The sequence below is a fragment of the Balaenoptera physalus genome (genome assembly GCF_965194825.1).
Source record: "Balaenoptera physalus genome assembly, chromosome: 5".
In the NCBI taxonomy this organism is placed as follows: Eukaryota; Metazoa; Chordata; class Mammalia; order Artiodactyla; family Balaenopteridae; genus Balaenoptera; species Balaenoptera physalus.
This window is the reverse complement of record NC_138884.1, coordinates 53,649,368-53,665,770: the sequence shown is the minus strand read 5'-3', so window position 1 is coordinate 53,665,770 and position 16,403 is coordinate 53,649,368. Positions and strand designations below refer to the sequence as shown.

Sequence of the window (16,403 nt, the reverse complement as noted above, 5' to 3'; positions counted from 1 at the left end):
TTACTATTCTTATATATTAGGAATATATAAAAAGGTTAAGGAGACTAGAATTCAAAGAAGTGGCCCAGGACACCGTGGTAACCTGAATAAGCAATTCAGAAGATCTTAGATTGGGACCTGAGAATAAACTTGAATGAGATTCTGAATGACAGGCATGAGAAGGGTACCCCCAAAGGGATCTTAAATTAATGTGTGCACAAGTTTTTAACATGCAGCAAAGAGACATCTCCTAGATGTGCTTTTTCGGTTCATGGACAAGCATTCCTAATCCAAGGCAGGGTAGAGGGAGGGGAATGGGTGGAAGAAAAGAAATTGCCTTATAAAGAACAAAAGTAAGCACAAACATTTTTAAATCTAATATTAAACTAGCAACTCATTCTTTATTCATAGAACAATTGTTTACTAAGACCAAACTAAGTGTCGTGTACTATACCAGGGGCATAGCTCCATGAATTTGCAGTCAAATTCGACACAGAGAAGAGTTCTAGCATTCTAAATATGAAAAGGCTTAGAATCATTTTTGCTCTATGTATGGTAGTCAAAACATTCTGTACCAATCCAATAATTTTACAAACCTGAAACACAATTAGGCAGAGGTGGTTAAATTCTCCCAAAACACCAGCTATTCTCTGGCTTTAATGAAGTCAGTTTGGAAGCTGAATAAATCTTTCGAGCTATTTAGAATTCTAAAGAGGGATGAAATGAGAGTAAATAACCCATCTTTCAAGTCACTAATTTAAGATATGTAAGGACTACTGTATGACTCAATACCTAAGTCTGATTTCTTACTTCGTTCACCCCTTTCAATTCTGGTGTCCCTCAAGCCAAGGCTTCGAGTGTCTGGCTTCATAGAACCTAATTAGACTCCCTCTGTTTCCTGTCTGCATCTGTCACTAAGAGAGACAAGCTATTTCCCAAATACGTATTGCTAGTCACAACTGAACCACAGGATTTTGTTCAATCAATCTAGCAACTATAGGTTCTTAGAATCATTCTTATAATCAGAGAACAGCATGCAAAGTAATAAGAAATGAGCTTGGAGATAAAGATCAGGGTATTTTTCCTTCAGTTTTATTGAAATATAATTGACATATAGCACTGTATAAGTTTAAGGTGTACAGCAAAATAATTTGATGTATACACATCATGAAACGATTACAAGTTAGTGAACATTCATCATCTCATATAGATACAAAATTTAAGAAATAGAAAAAAAATTGTTCCTTGTGATGAGAGCTCAGGATTTACTCTCTTAACAGCTTTCATATATAACACACAACAGTGTTAATTATATGTATCATATTGTACTTGACATCCCTAATATTTATCTTATAACTGGATATCTGTGCCTTTTGACTGCCTGTATCCAATCCCCCACCACCACCACCTCTGGTAACCACAAATCTGACCTCTTTTTCTATGAGTTTGTTTGTTTGTTTTCAAAGTATAGTGAAGTAATAAGAAATGAGCATGGAGACGAAGGTCAGGATTTGACATAAGCAATGAAGTCAAACCAGCCAGGGTAGAAAAACAATCTGCCTCTTCCCAGCTGTGTAACCTTCTATAAATTACTTAGAATCCTCGGTTTTCTAATCTAGAAAGTGGATATAATTGTGCCCATCTCATAGATTTATTATGAAGATTATGTTTGTAAGGTATCCTGTGCATTGTCAGGCATGTAGTACACACCAAGCAGCGCTTATAGTATGTGACTAGCAAGGCACTAAGTGACTTGGTATGAGGAAATGCCCAGAGGGCATCATTACTGGGTGGGGAAGAAGTCTAGTAGACTTGATGTCTTCCGGACAAGAGGTCTTTAAAGATGAAAATTACTGGGGGCGGGGGAGAGGGGTATCCTTACTCTGTCTTCATGAAGACAAAAAGTCATTCTGGAACAAACAACCTGGGAAACCCTCCCAGTTAAGGGAAGCCCCACCAAAAGATGAAGACCAGAAAGTTTCATAAGCAACCCAACCCAGGTTCCAGGACTGCAAGGACTCCTCCTTTGTAATTCCCTCACGTAGCCTCTATCAATTTACACATATTACACTGAAATCCTTAAACCAAAAGGGCCCACCTAATTATCTTCAAAAGCAACCAAAAAACATGGTTCACTTTGAAGGGGATATTCTTCTGCAGCCAGGGACAGGAGCAAGGAATACAATGAGCAGTGGCATCTAGCAAAAGGGAGGAAGATTATATAAAGTTATAAATTATTATTACATTAATTTAATCACGATTTAGGAAATGTCATATACAAGAGGTAACTAGAAAAGACACAGGAAAAGCAAAACTGACTGTGGACGCTCTTGCAGGCAGATTAACACCTGACAGCCAATGTGGGAGGAATTAGCCTTTGTTGTCTGTTTTTCCTCCAGCTCTCAAGTAGTTTGAAACCAAAATCTTGGCTCTGATCTAGATAGTATCTATTTTTCTCTCTACCCATCTGGATTCTGATATATATATCTATAAATACAGGAGATGGTATAGTGCTGGCTAATGTTATAGAGCCAGAGTCCCAATCCAAGCACTTTCACTTAGTATTTATAAGCCCTAGGCCTTGACATTGGGCATGAATGTGAATAATAGAAGAGGTGGATAGACACATAGATAGATTGACAGATAGATAAAATAATGTTGCATATCATTTAGAACTGTTAGGGGGTTAAATGAGATAAACAATGATAAGCATTTAGCACAGGGCTTGACGTATAGTATGTGTTCAATAAATATTAAATATTATTGTTATTACTGTTAACATTATTTAGCCAATAAAACAACTCATTTTAGTGGAAAAAACTATTGATCAAAAAATATGTACTAAAGCAACAGGACATTATAGGAGAACAAAGTCAGAGTGCTGATACTACCAGACTTCAAGACTTACCATAAAGCTTCAACAATCAAGAAAATGTGGTATTGGTGAAAGTATAGACAAATAGATCAATGGTACAGAATAGAGAGACCAAAAACAGACCCACAAAAATTTAGTCAACTGATCTTTTACAAAGGAGCAAAGACAATTCAGTGGGAAAAAGATAGCCTTTTTAACAAATTATATTGGAACAACTGGAAATCCATATGCAAAGAAAAAAAAAAAGAATCTAGAAACAGACTTTATGTCTTTCACAAAAATTAGTTCAAAATGAATCAAAGTCCTAAATGTAAAACACAAACTATAAAACTGCTAGTAGACAATATAGGAAAAAATGGAAGTGATCTTGAGTTTGGTGATGATTTTTCAGATAAAACACTGAAAGCACAATCCATGAAGGGAAAAATTGATGTCGGACTTCAATACAACTAAAAACTTCTGCTCTGTAAAAGACACTGTTAAGAAAATTAAACAACAAGCCACAGACTGGGAGAAAGAATTTGCAAAACACATATCTAATAAAGGACTACTATCCAAAATATACAAGGCACTCTTTAATATTCGACAACAAGAAAAAGAACAATCCAGCTGCAAAATGGGCAAAAGATCTAAACAACCACCTCACCAAAAAGATACACACATGGCATATAAGGATATGAAATGATGCTTAATATCCTATGTCATTAGAGAATCTCAAATTAAAACAATGAGATACCATGCTCCTTGGTATTTATCCAACTGATATGAGAACACAGGCCCACACAGAGGTTTACAGCAGTTTTACTCATAATTGCCAACACTTGGAAGCAACTAAGACATCCTTCAGTGGATGGCTGGATAAACAAACTGTGACACATCCAGACAATGGAATATTATTTGGTGATGAAAAGTAATAACTATCAAGACCTGAAAACACATGGAGGAACTTTAAATGTATATTGCAAAGTGAAAGAAGCCAATCTGTAAAACCTACATCCTTTATGATTCCAACTATATGACATTCTGGAAAAGACAAAACTTGGAGACAGTAAAAAGGTTAGTGATTTCCAGGAGATTGGGGAGAGGGAGAAAGGAATGAATAGGTGGAGTACAGGGGAATTTTGGGGCAGTGAAGCTATGCTGTATGATACTGTTATGGTGGATACATGTCATTATATATTTGTCCAAGCCCATAGAACTGAACAACAAAAAAAGTGATCTCTAATGTAAGCTATGGACTTCAGTTAATAATTTTTTCCGTATTGGCCCATCAATGTATCACATTGATGCAAGATGTTAAGAATAGGGAAGGGGAGGGGAGACTATGGAACCTCTCCATACTTTTCACTTATTTTTCTGTAAACCTAAAACTGCTCTAAAAAAGAAATTCTATGAACTAAAAACAAAACAAAACATGTACTAGGAGTGAATGCAAGAAAGCTGATGGCATATTTAAGGAACAGGCTGAAATGCATGATGGGTGAAGGAGAGTGATGAGAAGTGAAGCTAAAAAAGTAAGACACTAGAATGAGATACTGAAAAATTTCATTTGCCATTTACGGTATCTGGATTTTAGTGTAGGTCAAGTTTTTTTCAAGTTCTATGGTCAGATTTGTCCTTTAGAAAAATAAACAACTTTTTTTGGCAATAAATATGGAATGGAGTGAAAATAGCTTAGAGGAAGAAAGACAAAATAAGAGGCTATAAGAGGCTACTGCACCAATCCAAGTAAGAGAGGATGAGGACAGAGTTAACATCAGAAAGCGTCCCAATCCTATTCTAATATCTTGAACTCAAGAAAAAATGAACCATCTCCATGGTAGCCAAAAGAGAAAAACACTATCATAGGGGATCTGGCAAAAGCTATGGCTATAGGCAACTCTGCAATTTCCTTCTCTTCAATAAATCATGAAAAGTAGAATAGATTCTTTTTCATGATATGGGCAGGTTAGCCTGAAGTCAAATGAATTACACAGCCTTCTCGAGATAGTTTTCTAAGTACATATGAAACCGATGCATCTGGTGTTACTCTTAACTTTGTCTCACCAAATGTCTTTTAGAAAATAATTAACCATCACTGAGTATATAAACCCCTGCTGCTCCTCCCGGAAGCAACCACAAAGAGTTGTCCTTGTGAGAAACAGCTCAATTTCATATTGATTCCACAATTAAAAGCATCTGTCCATCTGACCTTGTGACTGTTGACCTCGGGCTCAGTTTTGAATCTACTGCTTGTTTTCTCTGTCTATGGCATTTTAACTTGTGGAGTAATTCTCTCTTGTCAGGCAGTCATATGAGCTTTTATTGTACCAAAGTTTCAGCTACTCCTGAGGCTATCTCCCTGCAATGGCGCCCTAACACACACACCCCGCAGAATGTTTACAGTGAGTCTTATATCCCATATGTTCACTGCCAAATGTGGTGGCATTCCATTCAGCTATTCTGCGGTGCCATAGTATCAGATAAGGAGGCAAACACACACAAATGTAATTATATAGGTGTAGGTCCAGAGATGGTAGCTGATGGAATTTGAGTGACGTTAAGAAGAAAGATAAAGATCTGGAAGTTTCCATTGTGGCAACTGGGTAAGAGAAGATGTCATTAACCAAACTGAGGAGCAGATTTGAGGGATATGACAGTGAGTTTAATTTTTGGATAGTTTGAGGAAACTGTGGAAAGTTTAAGGTCAAGAAGTTCAGTAGGCAGTAAGAAACAAGGGACTAGAAAATCGAAAAGGGGGAGCTGAAAATACCTAGCAATCATAAGTAAAGGTTGAAGCTGAAGAAGTAGATAAAAGTGCCCAGTAGATTGGCTATGAAGAGAAGAAAAGTGTTTAGGTCTATATGAAGTTTGAGAGAAAAACTAGAGACGGTAAGAAGAAGCTATCGTGTTAGAGAAAGGATGTGGAGGGATTAATTGTATAAGACAAGATGTAATACTGCATGAGGGAGAATCTCTAAATGTGGTAATTAAATGGGTGCACACAAAAGGGGAGTCAAAAAAGATTCCAATGTTTTGATCTTGGCAGGCGGGGAGGAAGGCAGTACTATGAACTCATTCATTCATTAAAAATGAATAGAGCACCATCGTTGGGTTAGGCACTGTGACACTGACCACAGTCAAGAGAATAAGCAAGCTTTATGGAAAAAGTGATGAGCCTGGATTTATATTTGTTGAGTTTGAGGTGCCTATGAGTCATCAAGGTGGAAATGTCTAACACGTGGTAGCAAAGAAGAAAGGTCAAGGCAAGAGAACACTTCATAGGTAAGAACTGAAGTCCCACTAGTAGATGAGATCACTGAGGGAAAAAAGAAAGGAATGCCTCTATCTCTATGGTTACGTATGTACATTTAGATGGTACCTGTGGATATTATTTATAGGAGAAGAGGAGGAGGAGATGCAAATAACAAAAGCAGAGAAGGAACAGTTGTACAATAAGAGATCTAGAAGTACATTGGAAGCCATAAAGATAAGATTTTCAAGAGGTGAGCAAGCTGCAGTTCATCCCAGAGACATATCAAAGCACATGAGGGAAATATATTGAACTTAGCCTTTCACAGAAGAGTTGGGATAGAAACCGGATTACAAAGGACGGTGGGAAGAGCTGACACTGAGAGCAGGGACTTCAACATGGTACCATGGTTCATGCAGTGGATTTTTAGAATAGTGAAAACTTGAGAGTATTTGTAAGCCCAAAATACTGAATCAGTGAATATAGAGAAAATGAAAACATAGGAGAAGAGGGGATAATTGATAGGAAAATAGCCTAGAGGAAGCAAGACAATATGGGCTCAAAAGACTCAGGCAGCAATCCAGGCAACATACGCCTTCACTGTGAGGTGAATTAGCCCTCACTTGTAAGGATTTCAGAAGACTGAAATGGAGCATTTCAGGTAAAAGAGAAAGATCTCTGTGTACCATCTTTTTATGTCGTTTATTCTTAGTTACACAATGTTCCAATGGAGAAGATGGCCTCTTAATGCTCCAAAGATAATTCTCCACCATATTAGCGCCTACCCTCCTGTGTAAAACTGAACAGTAGTACTGGCAACACCTACTGTATGTTATGTAGGTAATCGCCTTCTCCAAGAGTTAAATGGAAACTTGCAAAGAAAAGAGACAATTTCTAAGGCACTGTTCGGGGTGGGGAGCGCAGGCAGGTGTATGTTGCTCTCTGCCTTTATAGAGAAGCCCTGGGAACTTCAGCGACGAGATGAAGACCAGAGAGTCACCCTTTCTACCTGTTCATCCTGCCTGCGTTGTGTCTTTGCAGGGTCTCAACTGCTATGCATCCGTACCCTAGTTCTTCTCAAACTTGAACCCCTTGCTTTTTCTCTCAGCCCCAAAGTGACGGATTCGTTTTTGTTTGTTTGTTTACTCTTGCTTCTTCACCAGGAAAAACAGAGCGAGAAATGTGAAAGCGCCTCACGGTGCCGAGAGTGACACAGGACACCCACACAAGTTTACAAGTCCTCATCTCCTAGCAGCTCCCCGGAGCTCGGCGAAGCGAAGCCGGGAGCGCACGCCCTGAGAGCACTGCCAAGCCCCTAGCCCGGAGCAGCAGTCTCCCCGGCCGCCGGGGCTAAAGAATGCGAACCTGACGTCTCCCCACCCGGGCTGAGCTCGCCCCTCCCGCCCCCAGCCGAGCTTCTGGAAATCCAGTAGCCTCCCCCTGCCTCCCGGAGCTCCCGGCTGGCTGCCACCCCGAGCGAACGCACCGCGTGCACACGTCCACACGCCAGCAGCACAGGCACGAGAGCGGCTGGGTGTGGAAAGGAGGCGCACCGCGCGCCCAGCCGACACCCGCGCGGACCCCGGCCGCGGCCCCCCGGCGCCCCTCGGTGCCCGAGCCCCCAGCCCGCGAGTCTCACCAGAGAGCCGGTAACTTTCCAGGTACGCAGCTCGTCCCCTCGGCGCCGCCGCCCCTGCGTCTCCGCGTCCGCTTTCTCGCCGTCCTCCCTCCCCAGCCGCCCGCGGCGCCCCAGCCGGGCGCAGGTCAGTTTAGCGAGGCCGGGCGCGGGGCGCGGGGCGCGGGGCGCGTAGCGCGGGCCCGGGGCTGCCGGCGCCGCCGCTCGGGCTACGTGGGACCGTGGGGCACGGGCAAGGGCGTTGCGCGCAGAGGCTGCGGCGGCTCCGGTGCTGCCGCCTGGCTCCTCCGCGGGGGCCGGTGCAGAGGAGACGCGCTGGGAGAGAGGGAGAGAGGCAGGAAGGGAGGGGGGAAGGAGGGAGGAGAGGCGAGGACGAAAGGGAGGGGGGCGGGGGTCAGTCGGGGCGATGGCGTGGAAGAACAGGGAGCCGGCTTCCCTAAAGGTGGGGTCACCCGCCCTCGCACCCACACCGGCCCCAGCCTTTACTCCCGAGACACGCGAGCGGCGACAGCATCCCCCGGAGTGAGACAACTTAAGTAGGGAGATAGCGTCGTGGTTGTAAGCTTTTTTTTTTTTTTTTTTTCGTGTTATTGTTTCTATTTCAAGTGTGTGGGACGAGGCTAGAGGAAAGTTCAGGGAGGTGTTCGTCTTTTCCTTCCCCTCCTTCTCTCCCCCCGCCCCCGCCCCCGCCCCCGCCCCCAGGTCCGTTTTCACTGCAAGCTCTCTCCCACCTCGCCTTCACTCCCAGAGCGCAAAGAGGCGCACGTACCCTGGACGTGCTCTACTCTGTCACACCGGTGCCCTTCTAGAAGACACGTGACCCTGGAGCAGCTTGGCGACGCGCTCTTCCCGGACTCTGGAGCCATAACTTGCATCGAGTTTGCCAGTTCACATGATGCTGGGGGCAGTGGTTTGAACCGAGTTTCAAGGGACCTTCGGAATCTGTAGGTCTTCTGGCAGGGAGCTTTCTTGATCACCCAAGTTGGTAATCCTCTCCCCGTCGCCTTTTGATTACATGTTTTTCCCTGAGGCTCGCATTATGGTTTTCTAAATATATATATACCCCACCGCATTATTTGCTATGCCCTGGAGTTGTGAGATCTCCGTGTGGCTTGTCCCCTTTTCTCCTGCCTCCAGAGTAATTTCACTGGTAAATCCTCGGAAGACAAGGGCAGTTTCTGTGCGGAGGATTGGGAACTACAGTGAGGGTCTATTCACTGTGCCTCTAGAGAATGTTAGAACCCAGCTCCCTTGGGTTTTAAACCACAGGGTGGCAGTGGGACTCATGTAACGCCGGTCTGCACTAGTACATATATAAACTTACATAGAAGTTAGGCCCACGTAAAATATGTTAAATAGGCCCGTTAAATTTCAAAGAAGGGAAAATGCAGTCCTGGTTTTTGTGTGTGTGTGCTAACTGGAAAAAAATCAGCAAAAGTACAAAGTACTTTTTCATGAACACATGAGAGAGTCTTTCCATTTTACGCAGGCCTTCGAAATAACCCAACTAGAGGAGATGGGGATGGAGAAGAATTCCACAGGAAAAGGGAAAATAATTAAGTCATTGTTAAGTCACTGTAATAATGGACATTTAAGTCAATGGCCTGCATTTTTATGAACAGTTAAACAACAAGAAAAAAAGAAAATCAGAGATTTTCAAAGTCCTTACATTTAATTTAGTACATGGGGGTGGTGCTGTGGGTAGCTAATTAATGGGTCCAAAAATTGATGTATTGGGCCAGAACTTGCATTTTTTAAATGAAATAGAAGAGGATAAAAATATCAGAGATATTACACATAGTACAAGTAAATATGCTCTATAAACCTTTCTCTTCGGTTAAATAGGTAAATATGTACTGGGTCAACCGTGTAATATGTATTTTCTTACTGTTCCTTGAGGTAAAACTCGAAAGGCACAGATGTAGTGCAGGCTGCTGCCCAGAGTCAGAGTTAGAGGGAGAACTTAGGTTCCTTCCTAGGGATCCTGTGCTCTGTCAACAATGCAGAGTTATAGAGAACAAGGAGGAGGGTGATGAAGAGGAGGAGAAAAGTGACCATGTTTGAGCTCTTTATTCATTCTTCCCACAAATGTGCTTGAGCAGCTTCTATGCCTTAGGCCCGGTGCTAAAATCTGGGAATTTAACGGTGAGCAAAGTCAACATGTGATCTTGGCACTTTAGAATCCCATGGGGGAAACAGAAAGCAATCAAATAAACACAGAAGTAACTATATATGTGATAAATGCTATGAAGGAAAATACGATATGAGAGCAAAAATGATGGCGTCATAATTTAGATGAGGGAGGCTACAATTAATAAGTAACCCAATTTAAAATGGCTTCCATGATAAGCAAATTTATTGTTTCATATGGCAAGAAGTACCAAGGTCAAGAGGCTCTGTCTGGTGAATTCAGCAGCTCAGTGCTGTCAGGGAAGGCCCAGGGCCGGTTCTGTTATTCCCCCTGCCATCTCCAGCATGCCAGCATGGTACTGGTTCTGCCCCACCCATGGTCCCAGGAAGGCGGAGCAGCTCCCGCTAGGACAGACAATCCTGACAATGCCCCATGGTAGCAGAGTATGTCCTTTTTCCAGAGTGGGAAAATCTTTCTCAGAAGCTTCTAGCAGACTTCTCACCCGTCATCAATCCAAACTAAGTCACATACCCACGCACGTCTAAATGCTGGGAATGGGGGCGGCGGCCGCGGGGAGTTGAGGATTACCGTAATTGGTCAAGGCTCGTCAGGATTTGCCCTTGAACTTTTCAGGATTGCATTCTTTGAGGAGTCGATACCTAAACAGAAAGGAGAAGGTGGCAGTGGATGCTGGGTAGCCAATCCAGAGTCTGCTACAGGAGCTCAGGGATGACGCCTCTGAAAAAAATGACATTTAAACTTAAGATGAGTAACAGTCAGCAAGGAGTGAGGAGGACGCACCTTCAGGCAGAGGGAGTAGCGTTTGTGGTCTGACTGTGCCGCCTGTTAAAGGTGTACCTGCAATTCCTCATTTACTACGTCGACCCAAAAAGGTAAGTGTACCTGAGGACGCAAGCTCAAAGGTTTAAATAACGTGATCCAGTTTACAGAGCTTATAAGTCACAGAGCCAATCAATCTAATTCCAGAGCCTAAAATCTTGGCTTCTGCCTCTATGGAGATGGTGAGAAGCCAGAATTCACTGGCCTTTCCCGGCCGCTGACTGAGGAACAGAGCGCCACCTCCAGCCCCCTCTGCAAGGTTTCTCTGGGCCCACTGGTAGTGCAGGACCTGTGTTCATGAATAAATCCTCTAGTACTGGGTGTACCTCTGCTCCACTGGGTGTCATGGTCCCCACCAAGCACTGTCACCAGAGCGCTAGTGCTCTCATGGTGTCAAAGCTCAGAGATGGCTTGTGGAGATGTGGAGAGTAAAATGCCCATCTTTGTGTTAACACGCCTAGAAGTTCTTAAGCAGCCTCGGTGTTTTAGAGAAATCTGTTTCTCGTACTTTCTTTCTCACATGGGCATGCATCTAAGGGACTAAGCTGGGAACAGGTTACTTCCCCTGAACTCAGACTCCCAAGGCCCTGCATAACTGAGTTCTGGTTCACGTTCATCTAGATGCAATACTATTCTCCTGGGATAAATGCCCTCACAGGAGACTCTGTAGTTGCCCTTGCACTTGGCCACCCCATTAGATCAGCCTTTGTGCTCATGACATTTGAGCCCAGCTCAGAGCACCCCGGGGTGCAAGCTGAGCTCTCTCCTATGTGTCACCAGAAGAAGCTCTTCTGAGGACACGAGAGGGGCACATCCACCGTCCTGGTTCCCACTTGTTTCTCCCTGTCTCTTTGGTTCTTCTCCCTTCTTCTTGTCTTCTTTCATTTGTCTGCATGCTTATTTATCTCACCAGACTACCTCGTGAGAAGCCATTTCAATTTCTAAAGCCAGAACCTTAGGTCACTGTGTCCTTCTTTCACTTCAGCTTTGGCAAACCTTAACCCAGGAGAAATACTACCATTTGCTGTTGGCATTCCTGCCGTCCAGGGGCCGGCATCCTCAATATGCTTATGAAACGGGACCAATTGATTCCACCACCGTGTTCCTGCTGTCTAACCTCCCTGCAGCCCACCATCCCTTTCTTCACTTCAAAGCCATTTATTCCTTCCATGAAGTCTCCCTGATTCTGCGGAGTGGTGGTTCTGTGACCCCACAGGAGCGTGCTACCCCAAGTCTCAAAGGCTCATCAGCTTGTCTCCGTCCTTTATTGGACATCAGAGCAGGGACGTTGTTGTCTTAACTCTTATACCTTCAGAACATACATAGCTGAAGTCTTTTCATAATGCGAAAAACAACGCCCCTCAATTCCACTCTTTAATCTACTGTCTCTGTTTTCTTAAAAAACAAACAAAAAGCACGAAAACTATTTGCCAAGATACTAGAGACTTGAGAAAGAAACCTATGGGAGCCCATTACGCACATCACACAATCTTCTGGGCGTAGTGCTGAGTTCTCCATTCCACTTTTGTCTCTCCAAGGGGACAATGGCTTCTCATTTGCCAGATCCCTCCCTGCTGATTCCTGGTGGGCAGGAGGGTGAGCCCTGTGTGCATTGACTCACAGCGCATTCGGGTAGCCTCCTGGCCCTTCCAGGCAGCAGCTGGAGCCTACAAGTGCCTCCCATTCTGAATTGACCAGTCTCTTGCCCACGTTCTCCTTGAAAGACCTTCCTCCTCTACCCCACTCCCACTCATTCTAAATTTTCCCAGGATTCTGTCCTTAGCCCCTTCCTTCCTCCTTTCCTCCCTCCCTTCCTTTCCTCCCTCTCTCTCTCTCTCTTCCCCCCCCCCACCACCACTGCCCCTCTCCTCATAGCTTCAATTATCACTTCTCAGTGTACTTCCTTTTTTCAGAGCTGCACTTTATCTCAGCCCTTCTGGTGGTATTTATCACATTCTACTTTGTATTGTTGTTATCTATCTACATTGCTTATCTCCTCTACTTGACCGTAAATACCTGGAGGGCATGGTTCACGTCTGATTCATCTCTGCTGTGTCTCTCACAGCACCCACTGAAGGTCCAAATCCTAGGGATAGAGAGAGTTATGACTTACTACCTAGAAGAATTGTATTTAAGTTTCTGAAATTCTATAGAAAGAATTTGAAATGTGTTTTTGATTTTCCTTCTGGAATAAAGACAATTGTTTGGAATAATGACACAATTTAGAAATTAATAATCTGCCTAATTAGCAAACAGGTAATAGTAAATTTTACTACAAAAAGACCAACATACAAATACATTTTATGTTCTGTTTCTACCCGCACATACTGAGTTTTAGTCCCTAGTGCACTGACGTTCCTAAATAGTGATTTTTTTTTTCTAGTTATGGGTGTAGCCAGTGTGCACTGACTATGCACTAGGCTCACAGGCCCACATCCTGTACTATTTCAAAATCCATGTAGACCATCCATCCAGCACTTTGGCCTCTCAACTCCTTAGACCTCGTATCCAATAATTTTCATGTCCGCTCAGCTTCAGGCATTCACTGCCGCAGTTAGACCTGGAATCTCCTCTAAAATTATGGAGGCTTGTACACCCCAGAACAGCTTGGCCCTGCCTGTCCCCAAGGCTTTAGCCCTTTGCTTTTCTTCTTAGACACCGTGGTCTCAGCAGGGCCTCATGCCTTTCCCGTGGTTGTAAAGCCCCGGTGAACGCTGTCACCGACCTCAGCCTCCTCTGGAGTCAGGACCAGACCAGCATGGCCTCCATAACACCCATCGGAGAGGGAGCCTCAGTGGTTCCAGCTCCCAGGTCTGACCTGACGGGACCCACAGAAGTTCTGGCTTCCCTAGCTGCTGCCTGGAGGGGCCCAGAACTCACCCTAGAGATATAGTGGAATTAATGTGCTGTGGAGCTGACTCTGACCATTGAGAGACAACAGCCAGGAGGAAGCCAGCAGGTAATTGCTCACCCTTCCTGCCCATCCAGGAGCTGTTCAGAGATACAATGGTTCTGTACTTCTGGCTACTCAAGCATGACTCAGCAACCAGCTTTATTTTCTAGGGAAGCTGTGACAGATTGGTAATGCAACACCTTGAATCTGCTTTCTCTCCTCTCCATCATTTTCTCTTTCTCCCTCACTCCTGTTTCCTTAGGATAACACCCCCTCATTAAGAATTAGCACGTGAGCTTTGCTTCAGGCTCTGTTTCCTAGAGAACCCAGGCTAAGATAAGCCCTTATACTCTGCGACCACAACTTTCCATCCTTCAAGCTTATTTGCTTAGTTATTTTCTCTTCATGTGTGTTTGACCTTAAAGTGACCTCTAGTTCTTTGACCCTCTATTTTCTCCTCCCTGTCTTTACCCTGCTTCTTACTCAGTTTAGTGTGCAGTCCATTATTTCACACTCTTGGTATTTCTCCGCAACGATGTATTCTGCAACAGCCAGATGAAGCCCCCATCCTGGAGGAATCCCACTTCTCACCTTCTTTTTCTTCTTCTTTTTTTTTTTTTAATCTTCTTTTTCTTATACTTGGACAGTGAGTGCTAGTGGAACAAGGTAAATATAAGCCCTGTTCTCATGGAACTTAAGTTCTGGGTCAATGGTAGTATATTAGACTGGTAAAGCCATTCTGGAGAGCCATCTTTACTCAAATTAAGATTAGGTACAGCTCACTTGCAATTCTGCTTCTGAGTATACTACATAGCCCAGAAAAATTCTCACACAGGTCCCTATAGGGACACGTACAAGGATGTTTATTGAAGCTTCTTTTGTGTTATTGTGGTTAGGGAAGGTACTTAGGTATCCATCTCCAGGAGAATGGATATGTAAATTGTTTGTGGAGATATGCCGTAGAATATTATACAGTACTTAGAACAACAGATTTGATATTCACAAGGAAAAAATGATATACCTTAAATATATAGTATCTAATAGAAAAATGAAAGAAATATGAGATATGTATATATATAACACAATACTCTTTGCATAAATCAAAAATATGCATAAAATAATTTGCAAAAACACATACAAATGAAAAGATACAAAATTAGCACATTGGAACGTTTGCCTCTGTGGGAGAAGGGGAATGGGAGTAGAATATTTGAACAAAGGAAAGAATAAGGCATAAAGAAAAAACTCTGGAGAAGGAGAGATGATAGAATAGAAACAAAGAATTAAGAGACCTATTTTCCAATATTGACAAGTGTTATAAAGACTATAAAACAGAACATAGGTTGGATTTGGAGGACGACTTCCAAGAGGTGGTCAGAGGAGACCTCCCTGAAGAGGGAGCATTTGAGTGAAGCCTAAGTGATGAGATAAAACCTACCGTAGGCTGCTCCAGGGGAAGTGCATGCAGGGCAGAGGGGATGGCAAGAGCAAAGGCCAGGAGGCCACAAGGAGCTTGGTGAGGTGCAGGGGCAGGAAGAAGGCCACGGTGGCTGGAACACGTGAGCTTGGAGTAGTGTGATGCAGGGTGAGTCAGTGGGGGAAAGCTTGGAGTCAGATTGCATAGGGCCTTGGAGGCACTAATAAAAAGTTAGGGGTTTTGGGCCACTGTAAATTCTTGATACCAGCCACTTCTGGTTGCTAAAGACTCCCTAGCAATCCTGCTGAATTTACTTGGTCAGCTGTTTCTCTCTATTATAATAAAAATGGCCAGCTTTTTCCTCTTTCTTTAAACCTTCTTCTCAGCACTCTTACTCATGGCGGGTGGCCTCACTGACTCTTAGCAGAGAAAAGAGTAATAATAATTGTCATGAAATGAATTGTGTCGTTCCCACCCCCCCCCACCCCGCTCCAAATTCATATGTTGAAGTCCTAACTCCCAGTACCTCAGAACATGACCTTATTTGGAAATAGGGTCATTGTAGATGTGGTTAATTAATATGAGGTCTACAGTGTGGGCCCTAATGCAATACGACTGATGTCTTTATAAAAAGGGGAAATTTGGACACAGAGACAGACACACATACAGGGAAGATGATGTAAAGTGACCCAGGGAGATGGCCATCTACAAACCAAAGACAGAAGCCTGGAACAGACCCTTCCCTCACAGCCCTCAGAAGGAACGAACCCTGCCAACACCTTGGTTTCAAATTTCCAGCCTCCAGAACTGGGAGACAGTAAAGCTCCCGGGTGGTTGTTAAGCTACCCGGTTTGTGGTGCTCTGTTAACAGCAGCCCTAGAAAAACGAATATAATAATAATAACTAACAGGTGTGGAACGCATACAGTGCATGTGAGCACTGCACTTGACATGTGCTAAGGCAGTTAATCCTCATAAAGACCCTATGAGATACTATTATTATCATTATTACTTATTATTATTATCTTAAGTAAGGAAACTGAGGCACGGAGAGAATAAGTACAACTCATCAGTAAGGCGCTACCTCAGTATTCCCACATCAAATTTAGAAACCCATCTGCACCAGGATGTGTCCTTTCCTCCCTCACTTCCTCTTAGGATGATGTGTCCTTCATCCCACCCGTGCTCTTTATCCCTCCCTGCCCCTCTTTGTTCCTCAACCTTGTGATTCTACTTATGAATCTTTCATCTTCCTGTTCTTACTGATATCTTTCCATTAGTGTACATATATATATGCTAATTTATATACATTAGGAATTGAAGTCTCTCTCGCCTTATGGCTTATAAGTTTCTCCCACCTTAAGCAAAGGCTTCTTCTGTTATATCTTACACAGCTCCTCC

General features: G+C 43.4%; 1 protein-coding gene across 2 annotated transcripts in view; it reads right to left on the bottom strand.

Moving 5' to 3' along the window:
• PRKG2 (protein kinase cGMP-dependent 2) overlaps positions 1-7,846 on the bottom strand; it is a 97,033-nt gene extending 89,187 nt beyond the window's left edge. For both annotated transcript variants that reach the window (XM_082463796.1, XM_082463795.1), the window contains exon 1: positions 7,726-7,846. The gene's annotated coding sequence lies outside the window, so the exon portion shown is untranslated. The remainder of the gene's footprint in view (positions 1-7,725) is intronic.
• Positions 7,847-16,403: the final 8,557 nt, after the last annotated feature.